Here is a 12,187-nt window from a genome sequence, read left to right as displayed (position 1 = left end):
GCTTTTATAAAATAAAATGTTAATCTGGAGGTTCGAACCCTAAAATAGAAGCAAGTATTTCATGCCCTTCATAATGTTGTGCTCACCGTGTTTCTTTTGGGATGGTTTATTCCAATCTATAACTCTGCATCTGTATCTTTATAGCACAATGCTAGCTCACAGCCAAGGTCAATGCCTTTCCCAGATTTGATTGATTTCTAAAAGAGACTTGCAGCTTATATTATCCCACATTACGTTAAGAATACTTTCTATATTACCCACCTCTAGGAAAAGTGCTTAAAATGACATCAAGGGTTATGGTTATCCTCTGTTAAATGCAGCTAGTTACAATAATATTGTAAGTACAAATAAATAAACCTTCAAATCAAATAGTACAACTTCATGATATACATCATATATCATCTATAAACTCTAAAATAATTAACTATGTATTTTCTTAAGTTTATTAATAATTCCTAGCATCTGTTTTTTGACATTGTAGGTCCACATTGTCAATAAAGGACTAATCAAATCGCATGTGCAAGGTTAATAATAATAATTATAATTGCTTACACTTATATAGCGCTTTTTCCGGACACTCCACTCAAAGCGCTTCACAGGTAATGGGGACACCCCTCCACCACCACCAATGTGCAGCATCCACCTGGTTACTGGCTAGTGCCAGTGGTAGCTGTTCTGTGACATTCGAACGATACTGTGTTTAACTTGCATCTACTATTTGTGCACTTGTTGTACACATGGGGGAACTCCAGTTCTAGGTTTTGATGATATAACCTGTATTTAGACCTGCAGAGTGGCTCAAATGGTATCTATCTGGTAGGACAGACACTCAGGAGCCTCCCTTGTTTTCTTTACCTCTTTGGACAGGGAAGTAATTTAAGCTACAGAATACATCCTCTTTTGTGGTATTTAACGAGTTCCAAGGTTATATCATAAAAACAGATTTGGTATCAGTCCATCTGTTTCAGAAGCACATATTCTTACATGAAACTTAATTGAAAAGAATTCCACTCAGGCCTTTATGTTGTGGTAGATTATTTCCTAAGAAAATGGAAGGCTACTGTAGGTATCTTTCGTGCAGAATATGACATGCTATTGTGTGATCCCTGTGATTCTTGAGCGGCTGGTGTGCTAGGTGTGAAGTAGCTCAGGGCAGGGGATGGGTGGTGGGCATCTTTCTGTTCCTTTGCCTTTGATTTCTCTGCATATGGGGGAGCATAGAGGCAATTAAGTACCTGCTGTGATGAAGTAGTGTTGGCAGGTTCAGCACGTGAGCACCCACAGTGCTGGCAGGCAATTGAGGAAAAACGCTCCCTGTCAGCCCTGCTTAAGCTCTTCAGTTATGCACATATGCTGCCTTTGGCAGGCTTTATAATAATAAACCTTTACTAGAGTACATCCCTCTTTTCGAGGAGGGACAGTAGGCAGAGAATGAACCATTTCAGAGAATTGAACCAAAAAACACACCTGTCTGGTATATGTACTATATTCGTGTCTGTCTGCAAATGTTGTCCTTTCTTATTGAACACAAACCTAAACTGCTGACTCGAAAAGATATTTTGACAATAGAAAATGAAAATGTATCTTTCATTTTGTGGAAGCATTTCTTCCATACAGGGTCAAGGGGGAGCCAGAGCCTCTCCTGGCAAGTAACAGGTGTGAGGCGGGATGATAATAATAAAATTCCTTACGCTTATATAACCTTTTTCTGGACAAGTAATGGGGACTCCCCTCCACCACCACCAGTGTGCAGCATCCACCTGGATGATGCGACTGCAGCCATAGTGCGCCAGAACGCTCACCACACATCAGCTATCAGTGAGGAGGAGAGCAGAGTGATGAAGCCAGTTCAGAGATGGGGATTATTAGGAGGCCATGATTGATAGAGGCCTGGGCGAAACCTGACCGGGGCGCCAGGGTAACACCCCTACTCTTTTCGAGAAACACCCTGGGATTTTTATTGACCACAGAGAGTCAGGACCTCGGTTTTATATCTCATCTGAAGGATGGCGCTTTTTAACAGTATACAGTGCCTTGCGAAAGTATTCGGCCCCCTTGAACTTTTCAACCTTTTGCCACATTTCAGGCTTCAAACATAAAGATATAATTTTTTTTATTTTATGTGAAGAATCACCAACAAGTGGGACAAAATTGTGAAGTGGAACGAAATCTATTGGATTTTTGAAACTTTTTTAACTAATAAAAAAATGAAAAGTGGGGCGTGCAAAATTATTTGGCCCCCTTGCGTTAATACTTTGTAGAGCCACCTTTTGCTGCGATTACAGCTGCAAGTCGCTTGGGGTATGTCTCTATCAGTTTTGCACATCGAGAGACTGAAATTCTTGCCCATTCTTCCTTGCAAAACAGCTCGAGCTCAGTGACGTTGGATGGAGAGCGTTTGTGAACAGCAGTTTTCAGCTCTTTCCACAGATTCTCGATTGGATTCAGGTCTGGACTTTGACTTGGCCATTCAAACACCTGGATACGTTTATTTGTGAACCATTCCTTTGTAGATTTTGCTGTATGTTTGGGATCATTGTCTTGTTGGAAGATAAATCTCCGTCCCAGTTTCAGGTCTTTTGCAGACTCCAACAGGTTTTCATCCAGAATGGTCCTGTACTTGGCTGCATCCATCTTCCCCTCAATTTTAACCATCTTCCCTGTCCCTGCTGAAGAAAAGCAGGCCCAAACCATGATGCTGCCACCACCATGTTTGACAGTGGGGATGGTGTGTTGAGGGTGATGAGCTGTGTTGCTTTTACGCCAAACATATCGTTTTGCATTGTGGCCAAAAAGTTCGATTTTGGTTTCATCTGACCAGAGCACCTTCTTCCACATGTTTGGGGTGTCTCCCAGGTGGCTTGTGGCAAACTTTAGATGAGACTTTTTATGGATATCTTTGAGAAATGGCTTTCTTCTTGCCACTCTTCCATAAAGGCCAGATTTGTGCAGTGTAAGACTGATTGTTGTCCTATGGACAGACTCTCCCCCCTCAGCTGTAGTTCTCTGCAGTTCATCCAGAGTGATCATGGGCCTCTTGGCTGCATCTCTGATCAGTCTTCTCCTTGTCTGAGCTGAAAGTTTAGAGGGACGGCCAGGTCTTGGTAGATTTGCAGTGGTCTGATACTCCTTCCATTTCAAGATGATCGCTTGCACAGTGCTCCTTGGGATGTTTGAAGCTTGGGAAATCTTTTTGTATCCAAATCCGGCTTTAAACTTCTCCACAACAGTATTACGGACCTGCCTGGTGTGTTCCTTGGTCTTCATGATGCTCTCTGCGCTTTCAACAGAACTTTGAGACTATCACAGAGCAGGTGCATTTATACAGAGACTTGATTACACACAGGTGGATTCTATTTATCACCATCAGTCATTTAGGACAACATTGGATCATTCAGAGATCCTCGCTGAACTTCTGGAGTGAGTTTGCTGCACTGAAAGTAAAGGGGCCGAATAATTTTGCACGCCCCACTTTTCATTTTTTTATTAGTTAAAAAAGTTTCAAAAATCCAATAGATTTCGTTCCACTTCACAATTGTGTCCCACTTGTTGGTGATTCTTCACATAAAATAAAAAATGTATATCTTTATGTTTGAAGCCTGAAATGTGGCAAAAGGTTGAAAAGTTCAAGGGGGCCGAATACTTTCGCAAGGCACTGTAGTGTCCCCGTCACTATACTGGGGCATTAGGACCCACACAGGCTCCTGGCCTCACTAACACCTCTTCCAACAGCAAACTTAGCTTTCCCAGGAGGTCTCCCATCCAGATACTGGCCAGGCTCACACCTGCCAGTTGTGAGTTGCACTTAAACCATTGCAGGGTCATACACAGACACACATACACAATCACACTGACATCAGGGCCAATTTTCCCAGAAGCCAATTAACTTACCTTTATGACTTTGGACTGCAGGAGGAAACTGGAGCACCAAGCAAAAAATCCCACACGAACATGGTCTGGAATTGGACCAGGGGCCCCAATACTGCTTGTGGCCCCTGATATGTATGTTGTGGCCCTGATATGTATGTTGTAGATTTATAAAATACTGTTTTATACACACACTTTAGTTGAGGTCAGCTTAATGTCTAGTGCTCAATCACCTTTGGTCTCTTGTATGTACTGTATGTCCAGCATTGCCTAACTATTCCAAAGCTGGAGTATTTTGGAGATAAAACCAAAGTGTCGGCATCATTAGAAAACTTTTTAAGAAGAAAATATTAGACTTCACTGTGGTAATAGGCAGCATAGCAGTTTTATTGAATTATACAAATGATGTTCTTAACACCAAGCCGGGAGGACAATAATGCACAGAATACTGAAATGAATGCCTAGTGTCTTGTTGCTTTTAAAACTACTGAAGGAGGACTGGAAAGAAAAAAATAGCTAAGTCAGATGAATGTTTAAGTTGACATATGCATATGAAGCTGCCATGTTTAATATTAGTTTTGAAATAAACATGTTTTATGTCAGTCCACAGTAAATTGCAAATAAGTGTGACTCCTCAGTCGTTCTCGGTCTTCCCAGTCCGTCAGGTCCTGCTAACTTTTACTGAAAATTTTGCTGTTGCCACTTAATAATTGCAGGCTAATTTGCATAATTCTAAAGTAAAAGTCTAATGAGGTGCCCGGTTTTTCATGTTCTCAGTCATTAATATCTCATGATTTTTTTTTCCTTTTTCATAGAAAAAGATCTATGTAAAAAGCGTGTAATAGGAATTTTCTGTAGAGTATTCTCAGATTAGTAGAATGTTTAATCTAGGGTCTTTGACAAGCTTAACATTTATCTTTGAGCCAAAAAAATACCATCTGGAAACCCTCTCCAAGTAAGGGATATGGCCTTGGGAATTTAAACAGAAATAAAGCTTTATAGTATACTCTTGGATGTGCTTTCACAGAGTATGTGAAAAGACTCCAGTTAAAAAGCTTGTGCCATTACAGAATCAGACACAGGGAATTGTTCAGCTGTTGCTTTACTAGTTGAAAAGTGTTCTGTACTTTTCCAGTAGATATACATACAGTTTATTTGTAATCTTTGTCTTGTTTGAAGATGCAAGATCATACATACCTGAAAATGTAACAAACAACAGGGGTCTACTTGCTACATTTGCATTTGCTGCTAAACCCTGTGCAGTCAAGCTGACTTAAACTGTGAACTGTGAACTGGGATCCACATAATGTGGCTTGGCAGTGTACTCAGATTTTTCATTTCTCAGCCCTGAATACTGTGTAAGCAGCATTTTCTGCTGTATATTTACAGGACCCCCACAAACAAGATTATGTAGAAAAATTAATATTGTTGAGATCACAAATGACAATAAGCCTTTAAATACTTGAATGCATGAAAATGTTTTACTCAAAGCAAAGTTCAGAATGTGTTCAGTCCTTGATTATCATGATTGAACTCTTCAGTTCTTTTGATTAATATGTGAACAGGTTGTGATCAGAGATGTGTTCAGAAAATGTGGAAGAACAAGAAAAATCTCCCGTTACTGTAAACCAGAGTACCATTGAGAAAAAAGTGTTTTATCCTAGAAATATTCCTTTCTTTGTCATATGCTGAAAAAAGATCCAGTGCTGCTTTTTGTCCTGTTTCTTGCTGAAGAACATAAAATGTGCTTGTTTTTGCTTTGACTAGATTTAATCTAATCAGCCCCAAGGGAACTATTTATAATTAATAACAGTTCCTTAGAATTGCTGTAAACACCAAAAATATTGGGACACTGAAGCAAAAACTTGGGCTCACTTGGAACAGTAATACTTTTTCATGGAATTAACATTAATATGCACAACTTTTGTTTTATTTTTAATAAAGTTAATTCATTTCAAACCTCTTGGGTTAGTCATTCCATATTAAGATTTTAAAACTAAGTAGTATTTTTTTATTTAAGCAGCTATATCAATAAACATTATGAAAGAAATGATAACATGGGTGTTTATTTTGTGCAATTTAAGTAATATAATAATTTACTAAGAATTAAAAGAATACCTTTTTTGTTTGAATATAAAAATCAGTGAAATAAATAAAACATTTTTTTCCAAATTCCCAGCACTAATTGAAACCTATCTGAAGTTATGTTTATTACCAGATTTTATCCCTCCATTTGTCTGTCCAGTGAATATACGGGGTATTGCTCATGTGGTAGATTTCAAATACAGTTTGCAGCAATTTGAACTATGATAAGATGTAGCCTTGCTTTCAGAAAGCACTATTCCTTCTAGTATCTCTGCTCGTGTCCTGCAATCACTCCCAGTTCCATCTTCCACTTAGATAATTATAGCTTATGTCTCCAGTCAGGCATGCCTTTGTGATTGGCACACTGTAATAGCTACCAGTCCAGCTGTTGTCATATGTGCTCTGGATTCTCTGATCTGTGCTCCATGTGATGTAGTAGCTGATTAGAGTACTCACTAATCAAACGTGCATTTTTCTACATGCTGCTATGAACCAGGACAAACAACACACTGACTGGAGCTTTGTTTATATACAGTAATGGTGCATGAGCGTGATGTGCATTATGTAGCGGAGTGATTTTTTTATCTACCTTTGATTTTGTTTCAGTAAAAAGTGATGCTTCAAATACATTGTTTCTCTGGCAAGTGTTCACATCAGTCTGACATCTCTACACTCTGGACATGAAGGCCAATGCATCGGATTTGGAATTAGAGATTGTTTTTGCTTGCAGGAAAAATGTATAGCTTATTCAAATGACAATTCCATTGCGATCTGGTGTGATCTCATAACAGATTAGTTAAACGTACAACTGCAGAGAGTGGACGTAAGTCCTTTGGATTTAACTTGTAATACCATCAGTGTTACAGAGTCAATAGAGATATGGGATGAGAGAAAGATAGACCATTTTCTTTCAAGGTCACACATGACTGATTAAGGAAATAACCTCCTCTTGTGCAGAAGAAGTGAAACATAGTTTAAAAGTATGCACTAAATCTTATTTAAACATTTGGACAATTATATCAGTAAGAATATCTTGAGCTAAAGTGACAAATTCAATTTGATATTTAATAATAGACCTAATACAGTTTCGAGCAGTTGTATACAGGTTAGGTGGGCTGCCTGACCAAAAAGTGGTGCTACCTGACCAAAGAAGTGCATGAATGCTGACAAAATGTACACAAAAATCCATATTGAAATACTGTTTCAATGTAATGCACCACAAGATCGTTTGCCTGGCAGCAGACACACTGGAACATAATCTCCTAGCTCTCGAACCTTCCACATTGGTCTTAAAACCTAATAGATCAAACTTTTTATGCAAAATCTAAGATCCTCACAAAATCTTTGAGTCGAGGTTGATTTAAAAAAGTGAGATAATGAAGGAAAAATTTGGAAATTTGTGATTCTTGTACTTAATGTGATTTTTATATGTGAATAAAAGAAATCATCCATACAAATAGCATGGACCTTTGAGAGCTACGTTAGTAAGACGCAGGGTTTCCTCTCACAAAGACAAATACTGTCCCTTTGTTGCTTACCATTTAATTTTTAATGTGAAAAAAGACATTACGTCAATGAGTGCAAAATAGTAAACAGCGCTTTTATATCAAAAAGAACATAATGATGGCTTGATGACACAGAAAATAGCAAATAGTAATGCGTTTTAAGCATAACGCTCTTACTTGGGCAGCATCATGGTTTGCCTATGTCATTGATGAATCCTGTATAATCAAACGGGCTGTTGTGGTGAAAGACCTTATTGGATAGCTGGTTTGCATGCTAGGTCAGTAATCTAGTTGCTTGTTAGCTAGGTGGGGGATAGGAGAATGGAGATTAACACTTGGCCTGAGCTTATTCCTGTGGAAAATCCTGCCTTATGCCTTACATTAATGCAGAACTTTTCATTTCAAAGTTTCATTCAGTGCTTTACAGATCAGGAACTCACTGCTCCTATCAGTGTACCGGTGTACCACTTTGAGCAGCAACATGGTACTACTACACAGTTCCTGTGTACATACCAGACCAAGCTTTGAGTTGCTTCTAAGATCTAAAAATAAGTTTTGTTTTACAATATGATCATTTAAAGGGTATCCACAGTTGTATTTCTATATTGCACCCAATATATTGAAAGCAAGCTTTTCTGTTTCCAGCAGTAGGCCACATTATTTCATATAAATAATTATAAAGCTTTAGAAAGAAAGAATAGATTAGAAAGAAATGTATTGCACATCAAGGCTGGTATACTGCTTTGACACGTTAACCAGTTTAGATCATTTTAAAACATTTGGGCGCAGGTTTTCTGCAAGCGGAGGCAGCTGAGTTACAAAATAAAAACTCCTCGGAAACATCAGGTCTCTTGACTTGGCACAGCTAGCTCTTAACCTCACTTCATGTTAGCCTCCACATGCTTTAACTTTGGTGTGCAGGTCTTTTTGTATCATTAGCAGAGCCCCAGCAGAGTTAGAGTAGCCTGTAGTCTGAAGGATGGTATGTTTCCTTGTATATGTTACCCCTTGGCCATATAATTTGTAAGCATGACATTAACTTCCTCTGTTATGCCGATGATACTCAGCTGTACGTATCAGTCAAACCAGATGACGTATCTCAATTTTCCAAGATAGAAAACTGTCTGAAAGATATTAGATGCTGGGTGGCTTGCGACTTCCTTCTGCTTAATTCTGACACAACAGAAATGCTGGAGCTTCGTCCCAAGGGTGCTAAAACTAGGCTAGCTGAATGCACCTTGACTGTTGACTGCTTCTCTGTTTCTCCCAGTATAGTTATTAAAGACCTAGGTATTGCTATAGATTCTGATCTATTATTTGGTATTCACATTAAAAATATTTCTAGAGTAGCCTTCTTCCACTTAAGAAACATTGCCAAGCTTAGGAGGCTGCTGTCTCTCCATGGCACTGAAAAATTAATCCATTAATTAATTCAAGATTGGATTACTGTAATGCTGTGATCTCTGGTTGGTCTTCGTTGTCACTAAATTAACTCCAGTTAATTCAAAATGCGGCAGCTAGAGTACTCTCAAGAACTAGAAAATCTTAACATATTACTCCTGTTCTGTCATCTCTGCATTGGCTTCCCATTAAATTCTGCATTGATTATATGTTGTCGTTGCTCACTTAGAAAATTCTGCATGGTCTTAGCCCACAATATTTGAGTGATCTTTTAGTCCCTTATAATCCTTCTTGTATACTTTGATCACAAGGAGCAGGTTGCCTAGTTGTTCCTAGAATTTAAAAAAGTCACAGCGGGAACAAAACATTTTCTTATAGAGCTCCCCAATTATGGAATAGCCTCCCCAAAGATGTGTGGGATTCAGACACTCTCAATGCTCAAATCTAGGCTAAAAACATAATTGTTTAGTCAAGCTTTCAGGTAAATAGCAAGACATGCAAACTACCAATTTCTGTTTTCATTGTCATTCACTAACACTTTATCTCTTTTCTATCCATCCATTCTGAGGTGGACTGTTTGGAGGCCCAGGTCCAGAATCCAGCTCCTTTTACCGGGCGTAAAATCAACAGCCGATCCTCTACAAAGCCCTTTCCAGAGAAATCTCAACTGAAGGAAACCAATTGAACATTCCGGACACTGTTGGACATTATCATACAATATTGTGCTTTTCCCACCATGTAATAGAATACAGACGACTCTCATATGTGTTCATTCTAATTTAACCTGGTCCCAGCCAGAGGAGGATAGTCTCCCCTTTTTCGGGCCTTGATTCCTCTCAAGGTCTCTTCCCACTTTAGTCTAGGGACTTTTTCCTTGCCTCTGTCACCTTAGGCTTGCTCACTGGGGGGTTAGGCTGGGAAATCTGTAAAGCTGCTTTGTGACAATGTCCATTATTAAAAGTGATATACAAATAAAACTGAATTGAATTGAGTTGAAGTATGTACAGATGCACAGGTCTGTTGAATGTGTTTTAAGAACTGTGTGGGGTGAGTTAAGGTGTGTGTGCCAGTGGCAGTATCACTCAGTTGATACTCTTCTCACAGCCCTTCCAGCTTTGCCTGCAGTGAAGAGCTAATGGGAAAATTCCTGGTTCCTCATTTTACTGTAGAAGGTGAAGGAAGAAAGATTGGTGGCAGGCTTCTTTCAGCTTGGAGGTTAGATTTTAGACTGTGGCTCAGGCTTCAATGTAGGTCAGCGTGTTAGTTAGGGGACTGGACTACATTAGAGAAGTAGAGAGGGGTGTGAGCTTGAAGTCGGGGGAAAATGGCACTAATGGCAGACTAGTGAAATAGGTGATTGTTACCTATTGTGAATATACTATTCCATACTGTTCCAACATTTCCATGGCAAGGACTTACATGCATAAACTACTGCTTTTCTCTCTGCTTTTAAGCATATATTGCACTGGCTGTTCTTCAGATCACCTTCTTTCAAAAAAGCTGAAGGAAGTACCGATTCTTCGTGAGACATCTGAATGCTCGCTCATTGCTTGTGATTGTCATCAGCAACCAACATGTTGAATATTCAGGTTTCCTTGATGTACCTGCAGAAGTTCTTCTTGCACCTTGAAAACTCCTCTTCAGACTTTACTTGTGGATTCTGTGCCTTATTGTACTTTAACATTTTCAGATTTTACATTACCTTGTCCACGTACTTATTCTTCAAATATAACATTAAGATAGCTTTAGTGTTGTGTCTTAAACGTAGTTATACAGTAGTACAGTATTTTAGTCAGAATGGCTGAGTGGTCTAGATAGATAGATACTTTATTGATCCCGTGAGGGAAATCTAAGGCCCTGTGTTCAGGTGGCGGTCTTCCCTGGAGGCATGGGTTCGAATCCCCCACCTGACAAAGCTTTGTGCGGTGTGGTAGCTCTATGGCTAAGGATCTGCCCCTGTGGCTGGAAGGTTGCCGGTTCGTATCCCACGGTCAGCAGAGGAATCCTACTCCGTTGGGCCACTGAGAAAGGCCCTTAACCCCAACTGCTCCAGGGGTACTATACAATGGGTGACCCTGTGCTCTGACCCCAAGCTTCTCTCCCTGTCTGTGTGTCTCATGGAGAGCAAGTTGGGTTATGTGAAAAGACAAATTCCTAATACAACAAATTGTATATGGCAAATAAAGTGATCATATATCTTATTTATTCACATACTTTGTACTTGAAATACAACTTAGGGGGAAGAAACGGGTTGACTCTATGTTTTGTAGGTGTGCACCAATCTTATTTGTCAGTTGAATTAGAAAAGCATTCAGACCTTGTGCCGTACTGTTTGTGAGGTGGTTCGTGTTAATAAAGCAAGAAGCCTGCAAGTAAAATGTGTAATAAACCAGAACAATACTTCATGCAAAAAGTAACAGCACTGATGCTCAGGATGTGAAACTACATATTAGGAGGAAGACATCACTGGGCTAGGGTGCAGATTAGCTGAAGTTGGGGAGTGAGATGGCTGCTGGCACCAATTAAAGCACATCACTGGAAGAAAGTGTGTGCTGGAGTAGGGCACTAAACTACTGTACAGATCGCCAGACTGCATTCTGAAGGGGTCTCCATGAAAACTAGGTAATTGCTGGCACTGGCATTTAAGGCATTGCTCTAATATCCCCAACATGAAGCATTCTGTGGGGTTCCTTTGGAGAGAAATAGAGCCCCTGGCACTGGGATCAATTCTGCTTACAGACTAAAAGAACTCTGTTCTCTGTTGTATGTATTTCTTATGATTGTTTAATAAATGTGAAGTAAAAAAGATCATTAAGTAATTTTTCAAAGGCTTACCATGAAATCAACTGCTTAGGTGTTGCTTTCAGTTTAGAAAATACTAAGACTTGGGCAAACAAATGTATGGTTCCCCCCCCCCCCCCAAAAAAAAAAAAACCCCAATGAATTAGAATTTTAAAGGTTACAATGAGAACAGTAGTTACACATGTGGATTGCAGAGTATCTGCTAGTACAGTGTGCGATTGACTCCTTTACTCGAGTTTATTTACACAGCATTTATTCTGGATCGCATTCATTGTAGGTCAAAGAGTCAAAGTCAGCAGGGAAGTTATTTGCTCTTTACACATGTACACAAAAAAACAATATACAGTTTTTAGTACATTAACCTATATCAGTAAAATAACACACTTTCAGTTTTAAAACATTTTGATTGTCCTTGCCTTGTAAGGATTCAGCTTTTCCTTTTTAACATTTAACTGTGTTACTCAATAGTTGTAATTTTAGTGTTGTAAAGTATTGAATTATTTCATAAGAAATGCAAAGGAAATACA

At 39.2% G+C, this 12,187-nt stretch overlaps 1 protein-coding gene and 1 long non-coding RNA gene across 2 annotated transcripts in view; both read left to right on the top strand.

The window, feature by feature from the left end:
- LOC138223335 (uncharacterized) overlaps positions 1-11,774 on the top strand; it is a 37,113-nt gene extending 25,339 nt beyond the window's left edge. The window contains exon 2 of the long non-coding RNA XR_011181775.1: positions 9,427-11,774. This is a non-coding gene — a long non-coding RNA (uncharacterized lncRNA). The remainder of the gene's footprint in view (positions 1-9,426) is intronic.
- The window catches only part of xkr6b (XK, Kell blood group complex subunit-related family, member 6b), a 171,033-nt gene that overhangs the window by 26,289 nt on the left and 132,557 nt on the right, over positions 1-12,187 (top strand). The gene's annotated exons all lie outside the window — the stretch shown is intronic.

Source organism: Lepisosteus oculatus, chromosome 2 (assembly GCF_040954835.1).
Source record: "Lepisosteus oculatus isolate fLepOcu1 chromosome 2, fLepOcu1.hap2, whole genome shotgun sequence".
Classification (NCBI taxonomy): Eukaryota; Metazoa; Chordata; class Actinopteri; order Semionotiformes; family Lepisosteidae; genus Lepisosteus; species Lepisosteus oculatus.
Note: the sequence above shows the minus strand (reverse complement) of the source record. Positions and strands in the feature narration are given on the sequence as shown.